This window comes from Lepidochelys kempii, chromosome 5 (assembly GCF_965140285.1).
Source record: "Lepidochelys kempii isolate rLepKem1 chromosome 5, rLepKem1.hap1, whole genome shotgun sequence".
NCBI classification, from domain to species: Eukaryota; Metazoa; Chordata; order Testudines; family Cheloniidae; genus Lepidochelys; species Lepidochelys kempii.
Window position 1 is genome coordinate 27,683,027 of NC_136384.1, and position 18,028 is coordinate 27,701,054.

Consider the following 18,028-nt stretch of genomic DNA (forward strand, 5'->3'; position numbering starts at 1 on the left):
GTCTGGTGTAATGTTGGACCATGCACGGGAGAAACGGGACAGACAGTTCAGGAAACAAAGGGACGGATCCGGTGACTGGTCTGGTACGCTGTCCTCGAGCGCACCTGGCTTAGTGACCAGCTGGGGTTTGTGCTGGCCTTGGTTCTGGCCCGGTACATTATTGTTACTCTTGTTGTTGCACCGTCGCCTGTTATCCCTGCCTCGCCTACGGTAAGGCTCATGCCTATGGCGAGGCTGGTACTGGCGTTGAGGGGGAGGCTGCGGCTTAAAGGGCTTCTTCTGGGTTGCTGGGGTGTGCATACCCAGGGACTTAAGCATAGCCCACGAGTCCTTAAGGCTGTGCAGCCTTGTGTCTGTCTGGTCCGAGAAAAGCCCAGACTCTTTGAAAGGGAGGTCCTGGAGCGTATTCTGGACCTCGGGCAGCAGGCCTGACTCCTGGAGCCAAGCCGAGTGCCTCATGACCACCCCGATGCGATTGTTCTAGCTGCCGCGTCTGCCGAATCCAGGAGGCCTGGAGAGAGGTCTTGGCTACTGCCTTGCCCTTGTCCACCAGGGCCATGAACTTCTGTTGGGACCCTTGCGGGAGGTTGTCCTTAAACTTCTCCACTGCCGCCCAGGAGTTGAAATTATGCCTGTTGAGGATGGCCTGCTGGTTTGCAATCCTCAACTGAAGGCCCCCAGATGAGTACACCTTTCTGCCAAAAAGTTCCAGGTGTTTCGCCTCCTTGGCCTTAGAGGCTGGGGCCTGCTGTCCAGGGTGCTCCCTTTCATTTACCGCTGAGACCACTAGGGAGCATGGACTCAGGTGGCAGAACAGGAACTCATAGCCCTTAGATGGGGCAAAGTATTTACGCTCCACTCCTTTGGCCACTGGAGTGCTAGAGACCGGGGTCTGCCATATAGTGTTATAGTTGGACTGAATGGTCTTAATGAGCGGGAGTGCTATTCTGGATGGACCTTTGGGGCTCAAAATGTCCACCATGGGGTCCTCCTGCTCAACCGTCTCCTCAGCCTGCAATCCCAAGTTCTGGATGACCCTGCGCAGCAACTCCTGATGGGCTCTATGGTCTATCGGTGGAGGGCCGGACACTGCCGTACCCGCCACCGCCTCATCCAGGGATGACGAGGAGGATAGCTGCTGCTCGACCCCCTTTGGCTGGTCCTCCTGCTCCCCTTCTCCCATGGGAGGGGCCTCCGGCTTGGGCTGGGGCAGGAGTACATGGGATGGCACCAGACTCAGTGCCGGTCTCTCCAGTTTATCCTGGGGGGATGCTGGAGGCCTGGATACTGTAGCCTCCGGCACCGTCTGGCATCGGTGCGAGGACCGGGACTGCTGCACCGAGTAACTTGCCCTTGACAGGGCCCCTTGGTGCTCCTAATAGGCCCAGGGGGTCCAGAAGGGCCAATGGCCTGGCAGCCCCTGTTGTGGTTGCCAGCCCACTTGAGGGTTCCTGCTGTCCGGGGCCCAGTGCGGGTAACTATAGCAGCTGGAGTTGGTGCCAGACTGCGGCGATGCTGATCACGAAGGCCACAGTGGTGCCAACAATCTGCGTTGGTGGGAGAACGAGCAGCTCCTGACTGAGCGGGAGCAGTACTGGTATCCCCAGGACCGGGACCGGGACCTGGACCAGGACCGGTGCCAGCATTCCCTGGACCGGGACCGTCTGCAGAAGTCCTCTGGCGAGGGCCGTCTCAACCCTTCCCAGTGCCAGTCTCTGGGTGGTGCCGGAGAGCGGTGTGCCCTTTCCGGTGCTTCCTTGTGCCGACCCACTCCCGGTGCCGCGACCTTCTTCTGGGCTGCTGGTAACTGTGAGTCTGCGGAGTTGGAGCTTGACCAGGACCAACTCTGGGAGCGGTGCCAGGATGGCGTCATCGAGCAGCACACCATTGCCAGCTTACCCCTCGACAGCACCTGTGGCATGGGTGCCAGAGGGTTCTCCCTATGCTGGAGGGGACTTGCTGCCGACAGCTCGATGAGGTCCTTTGCAGCCTAAAAGGTGCCAGGCCTGGAGGGCTGATCCATTATGTCCTCGAGTGCATTGTCCGCACTGAGCTCATTTAGGTCTGGGCTTGGTGCGGCTTGTGCTGCCGGGACCACCGGTGTCAGTACGACGGCCTTCCCGGTGCTTGGGGCCTTGGGAGGCGCTGGCCTTCTGTACGGGGAACGACTGCACCTTCCTTTCAGTTGCACCGGGGGCCGCACCGGAGAGGATGAGCAGTGCTGGGGCCTAGTCTGGCACTCTGGGGCTGACAGTTTATGGTGCATAGCTGGTGCCGGGTCTCTCGATGGCTCCGGGGCACTATGCACCGAAGAAGCCTGGGCCGTGTCGGGCCGTGTCAGGCCCGTTGGCTGCAATGTGGCTTTAAAAGAAAGTCTCTTTCTTTCCTTGTTCTTGGCTTAAACACCTTGCAAATCCTACACCGCTCAGTTTGATGTCCGTCCCCCAGGCAACGTAGACACGAGTCGTGGGGGTCACTAACTGGCATAGGTTTGCGGCACGTGGCGCAAGCCTTGAAGCCGTGCGCTTGCCGCATGCCCTGCGGCCTGGGGCGGGTGCTGGAAGCTTCCAAGTACCTAATCACTTAAGTGTCCACAAAAAAGGTATGTTAACTAACTGATAACAGCTACTCTGAAAAGGCTAAGGGACTGCTCTTCTACGAGAGAGAGAGGTTGTTCCAGCGCCACCATGGACGGTAAGAAGGAACTGGAGGGGGTTGGGCCGGCAGGGATATTTATGCACAGCGCAGTGGTGCCACTCGGGGGGGGGGGGAGGCCACCGCCCAAAGGGAGCCGCTATGGGAAAAAGTTTCCGACTCCTGTGCATGCAGCGAGCGCGCACACCTAATGTGGAATGGACGTGAACAAGCACTCGAAGAAGAAGAACCCTATTTAGGGGCGGCAGATTTGTAGAAATTTTAGTGGGCAGGGGATTGGAGTGCAGGCTCTGGGAAGGAGTTTGGGTACAGAAGGGGTGAGAGGTTGGGCTCTGGCAGGTAATTTGGGTGGGGGAGGGGGTCTGGGGTGCAGGCTCTGGGATGGAGTTTCGGTGCTGAGTGCAGGCTCCAGGTTGGGGCAGGGGGTGGGAGTGCAGGAGGGGATGAGGGGTGCAAGCTCTGGGAGAGAGTTTGGGTGCAGGCTCCAGGCTGGGGTAGGAGGTGTGGGGGCAGGAAGGGGTGAGGGGTGCAGGCTCTGGGTTGGAGTTTGGGTGCCGGCTCTGGGGTGGGGGTTCAGGCTTTGGAAGGGAGTTTGGGGGTGGGAGGGGGCATGGGAAAGGGGTGGGGATGCAGGCTATGGGAGGAGGTGGGGGGGTGCAGCCCTTACTGGGGGCTCCTAGGCAGGGCAGACTGGGGGGGCCTCCGTGTGCTGCTACCCCCAGGCACAGCCCCTGCAGCATCCTATTGGCCACAGAGGCACTCGGGGCGAGAGCAGTGTGGGTAGACACAGACCCGCCCTCCCCAGGGACCGAAGGGAGAGGCCGGCAGCCATGTGTAGCAAGCAGGCAGGAAGCTGCTCAGCTCCGCTGTGCTGCCTGGTGGTGGGTGGGGGCCCTGAGCTGTTTTAAATTGCCTGGGGGACAAGCGGTGAGGGGAGCAGCCAGGGGTGGAAGGTGGGGTCGAGGGAGAGACCCGGCCGCAAACATTGCTAGAGCTGGGTCCCGGGCCAGGAATATCCCTGGTGCCGAGGCACCAGGTGCCCACAGAATTCGCCACCCATGACCCTATTGATTTCAGCAATGTTCCAGGTGGATGCTTATGTGGATGTAATTGCAGAAGCACGGCCTAAAAGACAAATATTCAAATACAGACTAGGAAACTCAGATGGACTTGGCTTCATATCGTGTCTTTAAAATAAGACCCCCCACCACACATTACCTTAAGAAGATATTAAGGTTGCAATGTCTCACTCAAAAGTTAGGAAATGCCCGAAGTAAGGTTGCCTGTGCAAACTTAATTCAGCCCCCTGGTTACATGCATTATGATACAGTCTTTAATTACTTGATTACACACTATTTTTCCCAAAGGAAAAATATACTCCGTGCCATCTTTATTATTCAAGCCATGATCTGAATACAGAATTATTCATTTCCTCATAGGCTTTTCTGTGCTGCTCATCACAATGGTATCTGAGTGATTCATAAACATTAACTGATTTATTTTCATAGTATCCCTGTGAGGTGGGAGGGAACTGAGACACAGAGAGATTAAAATCAAGTGTCCACTAATTTTGGTTGCCTAGGATCTGATTTTCAAGGTACTTAGCATTATATAGGATTGTACTGATTCAAAGCAGCACTCCCATCGACTTCAGTTGCAGCTGTGACTGCTTAGCCCCAGTGTTGCAAGTAGAGCCCTCAAAAAATGACGAACATACAATGGCCATCTGAGAAAAGTTTGCTTTAAGTGACTCACCCGAAACTTTGTGGAAGAGGCAGCAATATAATCCACTTCTCCACGGCAGCATTCAACTGGCTTAACCATGAAACCACCCTTGCTCTACCTGCAATCCCCTACTTCACTACATTCATTCACTACACTCCTTCCAGCTTTTGCACAAAATGAGACAGGGCACTTACAGACAACAGTCTCCTTCACTACCCAACCCTGATTCAGTCACAGAACTTGGTCCATCCTGTGTACTGAATGAAGCAGGATTCTGTGGAAAAATAGAATGGGATCACATAATTAAAGACTCTCATAATGCATATGCAGAGGTAGCCTTAATACTGGTATTTCCTAATTTTTAACTGCTTGCCTTTTCAATCTAGCATTCGTTTAACATAGTGTGTGTATACTATATAATTTCCTAGGTTTCTCAAAAAACTGCAAACTTTAAAAATAGAATTTCAGTCATGCAGAATCATACTGGGTCATTAACAGGATTGGAACCTTTAGATCCACTGCACAGACCCCTTCCACTTCAACTACCTGAGTAACAGATAACAGTACTTGGTCCTCATCCACTATACTAGACAGAGGGAGATTTGAGATACAGGGATGTTTGCTGAGAGCACAGGAAGGGTGATGAGACTCAGGAGTCTTGGATTCCATTCCAGGTTTTGGAGAGAGCGTGTTCCAGTGATCAGACTCTTCTGCCTGTTCGCCCTCTTCCCCCAGCCCCAGGTCGACCCCTTTCTGTCCCTGCACCAACTCCTTCTTATACCCCCACAACTGCTCCTCCTCGTGGCCTGAGTCCTGTCTCTTTGCTGTGTCCGTCCCCAGTCTCGCCCTCGAGGCTCCGCATTCAACCTCCAGTCTCCCCCGCCCCCGTACGAAAAGCGGTCGAGTTGAGGTTGGGTTTAGCCCACACTCTGGCTGGGTGACAGCCTGGAGGCAGGAGCCCAGAACCCGTCCAGCTAAAAGTGCTTCCTAAGGCCAGCGCGCGCAGGTCTGGGGTAGCTAACACGTGTTAGCGAACCCGGTGCGAGACGCAACCCCGGCCCCTCTCCGCACGCGGGACACCAGCAGCGCTCTCGGCCCCTCGCCTGCTTGTCGGACTAGCTCCCTGCACCCCGCCCGCGGCCCTAATTCAATCCTCCTCCTCGGGCCTGCCTGCCCAGCAGGCCCCGGGGGCAACGGGCCAAGATAAAGCAAGTCCCAGCCTCCTCCGCCTGGGAAAACGGCGCCTCCAGCCCGCGGAACTGATTCCACTTCCCCGAGCTGGAGTCAGCCAGGCAGGGAAATTCCCACCGCACCGTCGCGGCGGAGAGCGGCGGCCCCAGGAGGAATGCGCTGGCTGCCCGCCCGTCAGCCTTGGCGGGGGTGAAGCACCCGGCCCCGGCCCGAGGCAGCGGCGCAGTCCCCCGCGCCGCCGGTCCCCAGAAGGAGCCTGGGAAGCGCAGCCCCCTCCCGCTCCAAGCCGCCGTTCCCGTAAAGCCAGCTGGGGGCGGCTGATTCACCGCGGGGGCAGCTGGCGAGCACGGAGTCGGGCCAGTCCCCGCTAACCCACACGGCAGCCCGGCCCAGCTGCTAAAACTCCCAGCTTCCCAATCCCTGGTGAGCGAGCGGGGAAGGGAAGGGAGGGCTCTGCATGCGGCGTGTGCCCCGCTTCAGGTGCCTTCCCCTAGCCAGGCTAGACGCCTTCGTAGCGAGCCCGCGGCTACCCAGCCCCCGGCAGCTCCAGCAGCCAAGGCAGTGAGTACCCCTTTCCCCCACCCCCTCCTGCTGGCCCTCTCTCCCGCTCTCTTTACTCCGTTTATTTTCCAGGGCAGGATGATTCCTGGGCACTTAACATGGGTGGTGATTTGAGGGACGGTGGGAGTTCAAATTTATCTCCCCCACACACCATCCATGGCCAACAAAAGCCCTTGTGGTTCCACTGGTGGCGTTTGAAAGTGGGCTTTTCTATCACTAGCAAGTCTTTATTGCAAAGGTCTCCTTTTTGAATTTCAAACCTCCTATTGCTTGGTAAGGGTCTAATTAATTAACACATCCTGCAGTTTTGTTCTCCGACTCCTCTTTCGGTGACCCAGAGAGGGATGAATATTTTGCCCACAAATTAGGCCTAATTAGGGCTGTCAAGCAATTAAAAAAATTAACTGTGATTAAGTGCACTGTTAAAGAATGATAGAATACCATTTATTTAAACATTTGTGGATTTTTTTACATTTTCAAATCTATTGATTTCAAATACCATACAGAATACAAAGTGTACAGTGCTCACTTTATATTATTTTTTATTACAAATATTTGTAAAAAACAAGAAATAGTATTTTTCAATTCACCTAATATGAATAATGTAGTGCAATCTCTATCATGAATATTGAATTTACAAATGTAGAATTATGTACAAAAAATAACTGTATTCAACAATGTAAAACTTTAGCGCCTATAAGTCCACTCAGTCCTATTTCTTGTTCAGCCAGTCACTCAAACAAGTTTGTTTACATCTGCAGGAGATAATGCTGCTTACTTCTTGTTTACAATGTCACCTGAAAATGAGAACAGGCGTTCGCATGGCACTGTTGTAGCTAACATCACAAGATATTTACATGCCAGATGCGTCCATGCCGATGACACATTCTGCTTGATTACAATCCAAAGCAGTGCAGAAAGATGCATATTCATTTTCAACATCTGAGTCTGTCGTCATCAGCAGAAGGTTGATTTTCTTTTTTGGTGGTTCAGTTCTGTAGTTTCCGCATTGGAGTGTTGCTCTTTTAGACTTCTGAAAGCATGCTCCACACCTCATCCCTCTCAGATTTTGGAAGACACTTCAGATTCTTAAACGTTGGGTGGAGTGCTGTAGCTATCTTTAGAAATCTTACATTAGTACCTTCTTTTGTCAAATCTGCAGCGAAAGTGTTCTTAAAACGAACAACACGTGCTGGTCATCATCCAAGATTACAATTCTCCCCAAATTTGAGTAGCAGCCGTGTTAGTTTGTATTCGCAAAAAGAAAAGGAGTACTTGTGGCACCTTAGAGACTAACCAATTTATTTGATGCATCCGATGAAGTGAGCTGTAGCTCACGAAAGCTGATGCTCAAATAAATTGGTTAGTCTCTAAGGTGCCACAAGTACTCCTTTTCTTTTTGCGAATTCTCCCCAAGGAGTTCAGTCACAAATTTAATTAACGCATTTTTTTTAACGAGCGTCATCAGCATGCAAGCATGTCCTCTGGAATGGGGGCCAAAGCATGAAGGGACATACTAATGTTTAGCATATCTGGCATGTAAATACCTTGCAATGCTGGCTACAAAAGTGCCATGCAAATGCCTTTTCTCACCTTCAGGTGACATTGTAAATAAAAAAACGGGCAGCATTATCTCCCATAAATGTAAACAAACATGTTTGACTGGCTGAACAAGAAGTAGGACTGAGTGGACTTGAAGGTGCTAAAGTTTTACACTGTTTTGTTTTTGGGTGCGGTTATTTTTTTTGTACATCATTCTACATTTTGTAAATTGAACTTTCATGATAAACAGATTGCACTTCAGTACTTGTATTAGGTGAATTGAAAAATACTATTTCTTTATCATTTTTACAGTGCAAATGTTTGTAATAAAAAATAAAGTGAGCGCTGTACACTTTGTATTGTGTTGTAACAGAAATCAATATATTTGAAAATGTAGAAAAACATCCAAAAATATTTAATAAATTTCAATTGGTATTCTATTGTTTAACAGTCCGATTAAAAGTGCGATTAATTTTTTTGAGTTAATCGCGTGAGTTAACTGTGATTAATCGACAGACCTAGGCCTATTATCTGACACACCAACTTTGATTCATTTATCTTCCATTTTTTCCAAGCATAGTCCTTAATCATATCAGCATGGCCTTTACTGTTTGGAGTAATGTAGTCTCACTGTCTGGTTCTCTTGCACCTGTTTATAACATTTATTACTGAAAGCAAATTAACCTACTTTCCACCACCATTTTTTTATTATATGTTATATGAAAGTTCACAAGATGTTACAATACTTTTTACAAATGAGGTTACAACTAGGGTAAATTTGTAGCCTCAAATATTCCAACCGTGACCATAAAGTGGCTGGTGTGTTACTCTAGACACATTTGTCATAGAACTTAGAAAGAATGTTGGGAGGGGGAGCTAAAAGCTGGATCCTGACACTTGTTGGTCTCAGTGCAACAATTTCTACTGCATAAATAGAGAAAAAATATCAATGCTCCTCTTCAGACACCCTGACCCTGATGCATCCTGGCCCAGCAATACAGTCAAATACGACATCTAGTATCTGCTGGAGCAACTAATACTTGGTCCCGATACTTTGTTTCGTTGTTTAAATACATTGTTCCAGCAACAACAACAAAAAGCTGAACACATCCCAACAACGATGCTGCAAATCCTGCTGCTAGATCCTGCCAGATTTTGGCTCCAGTTTCCAAGATGCCACTACTTTAGAGAACATGTTTACCTGCTCCTACTGCATCTCAGAAATCCAGACCTGGACACATCTGATCACAATAGCCCTGCAAAAACTCAGCTTTCTCATCTGGATCCTGTCAAATCATACCAAATTTTGGTCACAAATGCAACTGTAAGTCAAAACAGAGGAAAGAAGTACTGTATTGCTTCTGCTGTCTCTCTCTCCTCATCCCCCACACTTACTTCAGCAAACCTCAACATATTTGGGTGGAAGCAAGCAGCAAAAACTTCAATAGATCACCTGTATCCTGCTGGATCAGGCTAATTTTTGGTTGCATGTCTCCCTCCCCTCCACGCCTGCAACCCACATTGCCCCCCTTTTACCACCCTAATTTAGGAGATATGCAATTTCCCCTAGTCCAGAGTAAACCAAATCCCAACATCAGTTCACATAGCTGATTCCTGAAGTAGATCATGATACTAGCACTCTTATTGCTGCAGGATCCCTTACGTTGGGCTACTGATTCCATCAGTATCAGTCACAGACCTGGACCCTGGCACTTTACAGACTGCGATATAGCATGTCTTCCTTGAGAGGTATGGGGAGTGCAAGGACTTCACATATTTGAAGAGACACATGAGCATGTAATGCTCTTTTTTGGGGGGGCGGGGGGGGAATAAAAGCCTTCACAGGAGACTATTATTAATTACATAATATCTTCCCTGTTTGGGTAATAATGCATGAGGTTAGGTTTCTAAAGAGCTTTGTATTTATCAGAAAAACAAGAGTAAGTGATGACTTAAGTACAACTTTATGTGTCTAGGAGACCTGAATGGTATCCGTTCATTTCTTACATATGCATTTTTAGAAGCCTGTTATTTACCCATTAAACACAACAGCTCATGAGATGCTTTCTGTTTCTCTCTCATGAAGATTTTATATATATATATTCAGAAAAAGACTGCATATGTAAAAGAGATTGACTAATTTGTAGAATTCAGCTGTGTATTTTTTCAAAATACTAAGAGTTAGCAGGTCATATTATGACTAGTCAATGCCATATTTAATTTCTTAAGGGTTCTATTTGGTTCCAGGCTGCCTCAGTGGATGCTACTCCACAGAATCTTTGTGAGCCTCCAAATACATACTAAGAACAAAGTAAAGGAGTACTTGTGGCACCTTACAGACTAACAGATTTATTTGAGCATAAGCTTTCGTGAGCTACAGCTCACTTCATCGGATGCATTCAGTGGAAAATACAGTGGGGAGATTTATATACATAGAGAACATGAAACAATGGGTGTTACCATACACACTGTAACGAGAGTGATCTCTTAAGGTGAGCTATTACCAGCAGGAGAGCGGGGGAGGAGGGAACCTATTGTAGTGATAATCAAGGTGGGCCATTTCCAGCAGTTGACAAGAACGTCTGAGGAACAGTGGAGGGGGGGGGGAATAAACATGGGGAAATTGTTTACTTTGTGTAATGACCCATCCACTCCCAGTCTTTATTCAAGCCTAAGTTAATTGTATCCAGTTTGCAAATTAATTCCAATTCAGCAGTCTCTCATTGGAGTCTGTTTTTGAAGTTTTTTTGTTGAAGAATTGCAACTTTTAGGTCTGTAATCAAGTGACCAAAGAGATTGAAGTGTTCTCCAACTGGTTTTTGAATGTTATAATTCTTGATGTCTGATTTGAAGATGTCATCCCATGTAGCGCAAGTAGAGTAGGGGCATTAGGGGACGAGAGCTGAGGAAGCGTTGTTCTAAGTCAGCCATAAAAATATTGGCATACTGTGGGGCCATGCGGGTACCCATAGCAGTGCTGCTGATTTGAAGGTATACATTGTCCCCAAATGTGAAATAGTTGTGTGTGAGGGCAAAATCACAAAGTTCAGTCACCAGGTTTGCCGTGACATTATCAGGGATACTGTTCCTGATGGCTTGTAGTCCATCTTTGTGTGGAATGTTGGTGTAGAGAGCTTCTACATCCATAGTGACCAGGATGGTGTTTTCAGGAAGATCACCGATGGATTGTAGTTTTCTCAGGAAGTCAGTGGTATCTCGAAGATAGCTGGGAGTGCTGGAAGCGTAGGGACTGAGGAGGGAGTCTACATAGCCAGACAATCCTGCTGTCAGGGTGCCAATGCCTGAGATGATGGGGCGTTCAGGATTTCCAGGTTTATGGATCTTGGATAGCAGGTAGAATACCCCTGGTCAGGGTTCCAGGCGTGTGTCTGTGCGGATTTGTTCTTGTGCTTTTTCAGGGAGTTTCTTGAGCAAATTGTGTAGTTTCTTTTGGTAACCCTCAGTGGGAACAGAGGGTAATGGCTTGTAGAAAGTGGTGTTGGAGAGCTGCCTAGCAGCCTCTTGTTCATATTCCGACCTATTCATGATGACGACAGCACCTCCTTTGTCAGCCTTTTTGATTATGACGTCAGAGTTGTTTCTGAGGCTGTGGGTGGCATTGTGTTCTGCACGGCTGAGGTTATGGGGCAAGTGATGCTGCTTTTCCACAATTTCAGCCTGTGTACGTCGGCGGAAGCACTCTATGTAGAAGTCCAGCCTGTTGTTTCGACCTTCAGGAGGAGTCCACCCAGAATTCTTCTTTTTGTAGTCTTGGTAGGAAGGTCTCTGTGGGTTAGTATGTTGTTCAGAGGTGTGTAAAAAACCTGTGTAAAAGAGTATGTTACTGCAGAGGAGATCTAGTAACTTAAAAGTGAAAAAGACTTCCAGCCTGCCAGACCTATTAGCACAACGTTGAAACTGTTAAAGAGTCATGCAAGTGGTAATAAAGCCATTTAACAGGCATTTGACAAACCCCAGGCATATTCCTGTCAATTTCTGAATTTACTGACAAAAGCAGTTGTGCATTACTGTAATATTTACTCAGAACATGTTAGTCTACAGAACCTTAGTTTAAAATTTGCTTAAAAAATATTTCATTAGTGAGTTGGTGAAGATTATAAAATCACATCTCTAAAAAATCCTTGCATAGATTTTTAGATGCACAATCATCTTTAGCCTTAAATGCTTGGATCTTCAGACATACAGTTTTTTAAATGACAGGTTTCAGAGTAACAGCCGTGTTAGTCTGTATTCGCAAAAAGAAAAGGAGTACTTGTGGCACCTTAGAGACTAACCAATTTATTTGAGCATGAGCTTTCGTGAGCTACAGCTAATATTTTTTACAAGCTAATGAAACTTGTAAATAAAAATATGTCAAATTAGCAGTAAACTGTAAAATAAAAGACTTTGGAAACAGGGCCTGATTATCATTTATAGTAAAGGTATTGTACAGCACTCTGGCATGGGTCTTAAAGTGAGTTTTCATTCACGTGAAGTGAGCTGTAGCTCATGAAAGCTCATGCTCAAATAAATTGGTTAGTCTCTAAGGTGCCACAAGTACTCCTTTAGTTTTTTAAATAAATCCTTCAAAAGACCACATTTATCTAAAATACACATTTTAATTTTAATTACTATAGAAAAAAAACTTGCTTCCAAAATCTTCCTGTCCTTTTGATCCATCCCTTTCTCCCTTCTCCCCCTTGCCCCGGATGAAGAGAGCCCTTATAGAGACAACACCCCTTTCCTTCCAGATAGCTGGACAGAGAGTTTCCCTTTCTTTACTTCTGACTATCTGATGAACTAGTTTTAAAAGAACCCTCCAGCAAAATCAGTACCTAGTAAGATATAAAATCCTTTATGCCATGCCTAAAATCCATGGAAAAATATTTTTTAAAGTTGGTGAAATTTCATAAACATGTCTATTGTTATGGAGATCACACAAAGTAAAATAGTGTTCCCTTTTTCTAAGGGCAATGAACATTGTTATGAACACACTAAATCTCTGTGACTTATTATTTTAAAATAATGTCTTTGTTTCAGTGAGTTAAATATGTAGTGATCTGGAATGATTACTTTATGAAGGCTTAAGAGTACATTTAAAATATAAAATCAGCTTAGAAATACTGATTAAGAAAATGTAAAAAAGAGAAGAGCTGCATCATGTATTCCATAATATTTAATGTTGTATTCAGCAAGACAGCTGACTTGCCCTTACTACAAAGTTTTTGGAAATAAATCTGACAAACTTCAGGGCATATCAAAAAACCTGTGACTGACATTTATTATTCACAAGTTTAGTGCTTTTAATTAGGTACCTTCTGCATGTCCAGTCTTCACCATCTGGCTTGCAGTGGAAAAGTGCTACATTTTCTTTAGAAAGAAATTGCAGAAGAGTGTTTTTTTTCAAATGTCATTTGGGTTCAGGGATTTGGCTGGAAGGTGGTGAGCAGGGTGAGGGAGGGAAGAGAGAAGGGAGACAGTGGGGAGGGATGGGGCCTGTGCAGAGTGGGGGCGGGACCTGGGGCAGAGCAAGGGTCAAGTATATGCGGGGCAACAGGCAGAAGAGGTGGGCTGGGGAGCTAGCCTCCCCAAGTGGCAGCTTCACCCACTGCCCATGACAGCAGGTAAGAATGGGTCAGCTCCCGCACACGCAGCGTGCACTGCAGTCTCCTTAGGCAGGGGCCGTATTCACAGAGCCGAATACGCTGGCGCTGTGCATTCTGTGAGAGGGAGAAGGTACAGGGGTCTCTGCGGGGAACGATGACTCTCCACCACCGTGAGGCGGGCAGGTGTCTTGGTATCCTTTGCTGCCTCCCCTCTGCCCCCCGGGCTGCCGTCAGGCATAGGGGCACCAGTTTCATAATACTGCATAGGGAATGCTCCTGGTGGCAGCATTCCATGTGATTCTCCCAACCCTTGCAACTCCTCTCACTGCACAGAGCAAAACCTACGTTGTCACAGAGCAGCATTAGATTACGAGTTTCCTTTGGCTGCTCTTCACACGTTTTCCTGAGGAAAGAGAGAGAGTGAGAAGAGGAAAACAGGAAATACGTGCAGGGTTGCGAGAGAGAGAGAGAGAGAGAGGAGTAAGCCAGGGAAAGGGAGAAAGGAATTAGCAAAGTGGGACTGAAGGACAAGAAAATTGCAGAAGAAAGTCCTACAGGGAAAAACTCAGCTGAAACCTGGTAGGTATTTGTGTTAGCATATTGTTTTTCAGAGTAACAGCCGTGTAGTCTGTATTCGCAAAAAGAAAAGGAGTACTTGTGGCACCTTAGAGACTAACCAATTTATTTGAGCATAAGCTTTCGTGAGCTACAGCTCACTTCATCGGATACATAAAATCCGATGAAGTGAGCTTTAGCTCACGAAAGCTTATGCTCAAATAAATTGGTTAGTCTCTAAGGTGCCACAAGTACTCCTTTTCTTTTTGCATATTGTTTTTAACAGTTTTCTTTGGTTTGTTTTTGCTTTTGAAAAGGACAGGCCTTTTAGAATAATGTCCCGTACTTCGGACACTCTTTGTTATCATTTGTCTTTTCTTTTTTTCCTCTTCAGCTGCAGTTTCTTTATTTCTGTCATCATCTGTCTCCTACGGTTTCTTTTTTTTGTTTTGTTTTTTAATTCCTTCACTGTCACACTCACTTTCATGCTTGACAGTTCTTAAGCCGGACCTGAAAAGGGATGGGAAGGATTGGTATAAGCAATGTTGCTGTTAAAGGGTTCTTCCCATAGCCATTGCGGGGAAAGGGAAAGGTAACATGTTAGTCGGGACAGTTCTTGAAGGAATAAGGTTGGTGGATTGCTAGGTGTGCCTAACATCAATTATCAACTATCCGATGAAGTGAGCTGTAGCTCACGAAAGCTTATGCTCAAATAAATTTGTTAGTTAGTCTCTAAGGTGCCACAAGTCCTCCTTTGACTTTTTATCCCCTCTACAAATCAAACCTTTCTTCATAAGCTGACCTCACTCACATGAATTGAGTTTGCATTATCAGGTTTTAAAAGTCACAAACTGAGGGTCCTTAAACTTGAGGAAACAGGCCAAACAGAGAGCAAACATTTCAAAGAATAGTGGAAACTTGGATCCTTAGCTGGTGTAAAATGGCATACCTGTACTGAAACCAATAGAGCTACACTGATTTACACCAAATGAGGATCTGACTCTGGGTGCTGAAATGTCCAGAAGAAAAATGTACATGACTAAAATAAGGAGAAAAAAATATTTGGCAAGTAATCAGTTAGCCTTGTGTGTATTTCTGATTTTAGTGCAGATGTGAAAAATACTGTTATGCAAGCATGCAAATTCCGCTGTTTATTGTACTATGGAAAATATTTTTTTTAAAACCCACAATTTAGTAAAATAGTTTATTTATGGAATTAATTTCTTACTGGTAAAATTTATGTAAACAGGCATCTTTGCAGACACAAAATTAGCCCATAAATGTAATTTGAAGCAGCAGATTTTTCTCTTCAAGCTAATGAAACTTGTAAATAAAAATATGTCAAATTAGCAGTAAACTGTAAAATAAAAGACTTTGGAAACAGGGCCTGATTATCATTTATAGTAAAGGTATTGTACAGCACTCTGGCATGGGTCTTAAAGTGAGTTTCATTTAACATCCATTTAAGGCCCCATTATATTACTAGAGTGGTGTAAAGCGGTTTAGTGTAAATAAATCTACTCACATATAGCCTATTAAATCTACACATATACAGCTTGGTCCTGTTGTGCCATACTCTAATATGGGACTGTATGTGCAGGTCACAGAATCCATCCCAAAATATGATGCTATCTTTTTAATCTAATCACTGAGTGATACTAGTATAAAATATTTGGTTGAACCATCGTAGTCAACTACCAAAGAATTGCTATTTCAAAATATGGAATTATTTTGATGACTCAAGTAAATGGCAAGGAAAAAGTATGAAAATTCCATGTCTACCTTATTCAGGCTACTCGAGTGAGAGTTAATCTTAAAATGACTGTTCAAGAATTATGTTTTATTGAAATTGAATTTGCATTTTATTCCAAGGTTGCAATTCTTTTTGTCCTCATGATGACAGCTGTGCATGTATATTGCCTTCCTGTGTGTTGCTTCCTGATCCCTGTTCCTGTTCATTTTCTGGCTCTCTAAACTCAGTGTTCCAGTTCCTATTCCTGTGTATGTACATAGCATTGGGTGTGTGCAGTTACCCAGGGCCTGCTGCTACAAACCTGCCATTTGTACTGTTATTATGTTTTGTTCACACTGTTGCTGACTTGCGTGGTTCATGGTTATTATATGTTTTGGTTTGATTGACCACTTACTTGCTTTGATTTCCTTGTGTTTTGGGATAACTGTTCTGGGGTGGACCAGAGTGTAACATTATGGTAACGAGTGCTTCTATTCTGCAACACATGCTACCTGCACATCCTTTGGCTGTTGACTGGCAATACTTTATTTGGAATTTTCTAAACTATGTGCAGATTCTGAACTTTCTGATGCTGCTAGATTACCCTCGCTACAGAACTGCTTAGCCCATGATGCCGTTGATATTTATGATGGACTCCCAGAGCCCAAGTCCTCCTTAGTCACTGAGGCGCTGCACAGCCACGTCAATTTTGGGACTGGAGATTCTGTTTTGCTAAAGAGGAAAACATATGTTGAAGCTTGCCAGCAGTCCAACAAAACCATATGTGAGTTTGCGTATCATTTGTTGTGGTTGGCCCAGGACTGTGAATTTGGGAACATTATGATGACTATGCTGAGGGATATTTTTGTGACTAGCATAGCCAAGGACTCCCTGGGTGAACAGTTACTGGCTGAAGATGTTAGAGCTCTAACTTTTGATGCTTCAGTTGCTAGGAGTGAGGCATTTGAGAGGGCTCGGGTTGAAAGGGGTCTGTGTCTCAGACTGCTGCTACCTTTGTGTCTACCCTTAAACTGTTGCCGGCACCCAGTGCCGAGAGGCTGAACAACAGCTTGAGTTGGTTCGTTACCCGGTGTGCTACACCCAATAATCACAACGGGATGGAGAAGCAGAAAAGTTTATTTGCAGCTGCAAAAAGGTAGAGGGAGAATAAAATCTCAAATCCTGCACCCAGAGCAGGAAGTTACACTGGCTTTTATACATCCTTTTTCCCAGCATACTTATCCAATAGCAAGCTGCCCCAAGTATCCATATAGCCAGCCAATCCAGTTACCAGCTAGTTCCCTGATTCTCTGTATCATTTATTAAACTATACATAAAGCTGCTTTATTCAGCATTGTTCTTCCATATCTGCCCTGTGTGGCCTTGCTTAGTTTCAGGCAGTCTGACTCTGCAACATATTGTTGCAGATTCTCAGCATAACTGCTGTGTGTGCCTCCAGGCGGGGGGGCCAAGGACACTTGGGCCTAGTACGCGGAGCTGCTGCGAGTGGCTCCAGGCGGGAGGGGGGGCCAAGGACACCTGGGCCTAGTGCAAGGGGTCTTCATCGACACTCGTGGTCTTCCATCCCCTCGAGTTACCTAGTGGCCATCCCCCAGTGTCCCCAACAAAATCATTAGCTGCTCCTGCTTCCATCACCCAAAGAAAGTCATATAATTCTACCTACTCCTGCTCCACACCCTCAGCAGCAAAAGTTGCCAGCTTCTCACTGTTTCTGCTGTGGTAGTACGAGTCACTTGGTCAACTTCCCTGCCTGCCTGTATAGAACTGCTGTGTGTTGGGCTCGTGGGAATGAAGAACACTTTAAATTAGAGTACTGTCGTATACTGGTTCGCAATGATGGGAGGCCTGAAATGCATGCTGTAAACATGGAGCCACATGAGACCACTTTTATCAGGGACTCTGATGTTTCCTTTCATATGGCAAGGCCCTGGGATCCCATATCAGATAAATTTATGATATACCTCTAAATGCATGGTGGATACAGGTGCCAAAGTTAACATTCTTCCCTCTGGATTAGTTCACAGTCTGGAAATTTGCCTGAATACAATGGTTATAAAAGGATGGAATTTGTACGCTTTGCAGACAGTGGGTGAAGCTATATCCTCTGTGCTCTACAAAGGCATAGCCTTGACTGCAATGTTTTATGCTGTTAAAGACACTTTGTGAATGCTGCTCTGTTGCGCTGTTTATAATGATTATTTTTATGAAATAAGTGATTGACAGTAATTGGTATTAATCATGAGGTAGTTTGTTTACTACAGGTATTTGCAATCTGAAGCTTTTGTATAAATGAAGATTGAATGTTTATGGCTCTGTGGAAGACACTTGAGTCAAAGCATTAGCTATAACTATATATTTTACATATTAAGAATTCTGTTTGTTACCTAATTCCTAATCAGATGTTAGTTATTTAAATGTTTAATACATATTTTTTGGTTTT

At 46.0% G+C, this 18,028-nt stretch overlaps 1 protein-coding gene across 5 annotated transcripts in view; it reads left to right on the forward strand.

Moving 5' to 3' along the window:
- The first annotated feature begins 5,790 nt into the window (after positions 1-5,790).
- Positions 5,791-18,028, forward strand: part of OSMR (oncostatin M receptor) — a 66,117-nt gene continuing 53,879 nt past the window's right edge. For 2 of the 5 annotated variants that reach the window (XM_073343812.1, XM_073343817.1), the window contains exon 1: positions 13,409-13,859. The gene's annotated coding sequence lies outside the window, so the exon portion shown is untranslated. Of the gene's footprint in view, positions 6,133-13,408; positions 13,860-16,230; positions 16,352-18,028 lie in introns of those variants that run through there. The other 3 variants (XM_073343814.2, XM_073343816.2, XM_073343815.1) reach the window with 3 other exon arrangements.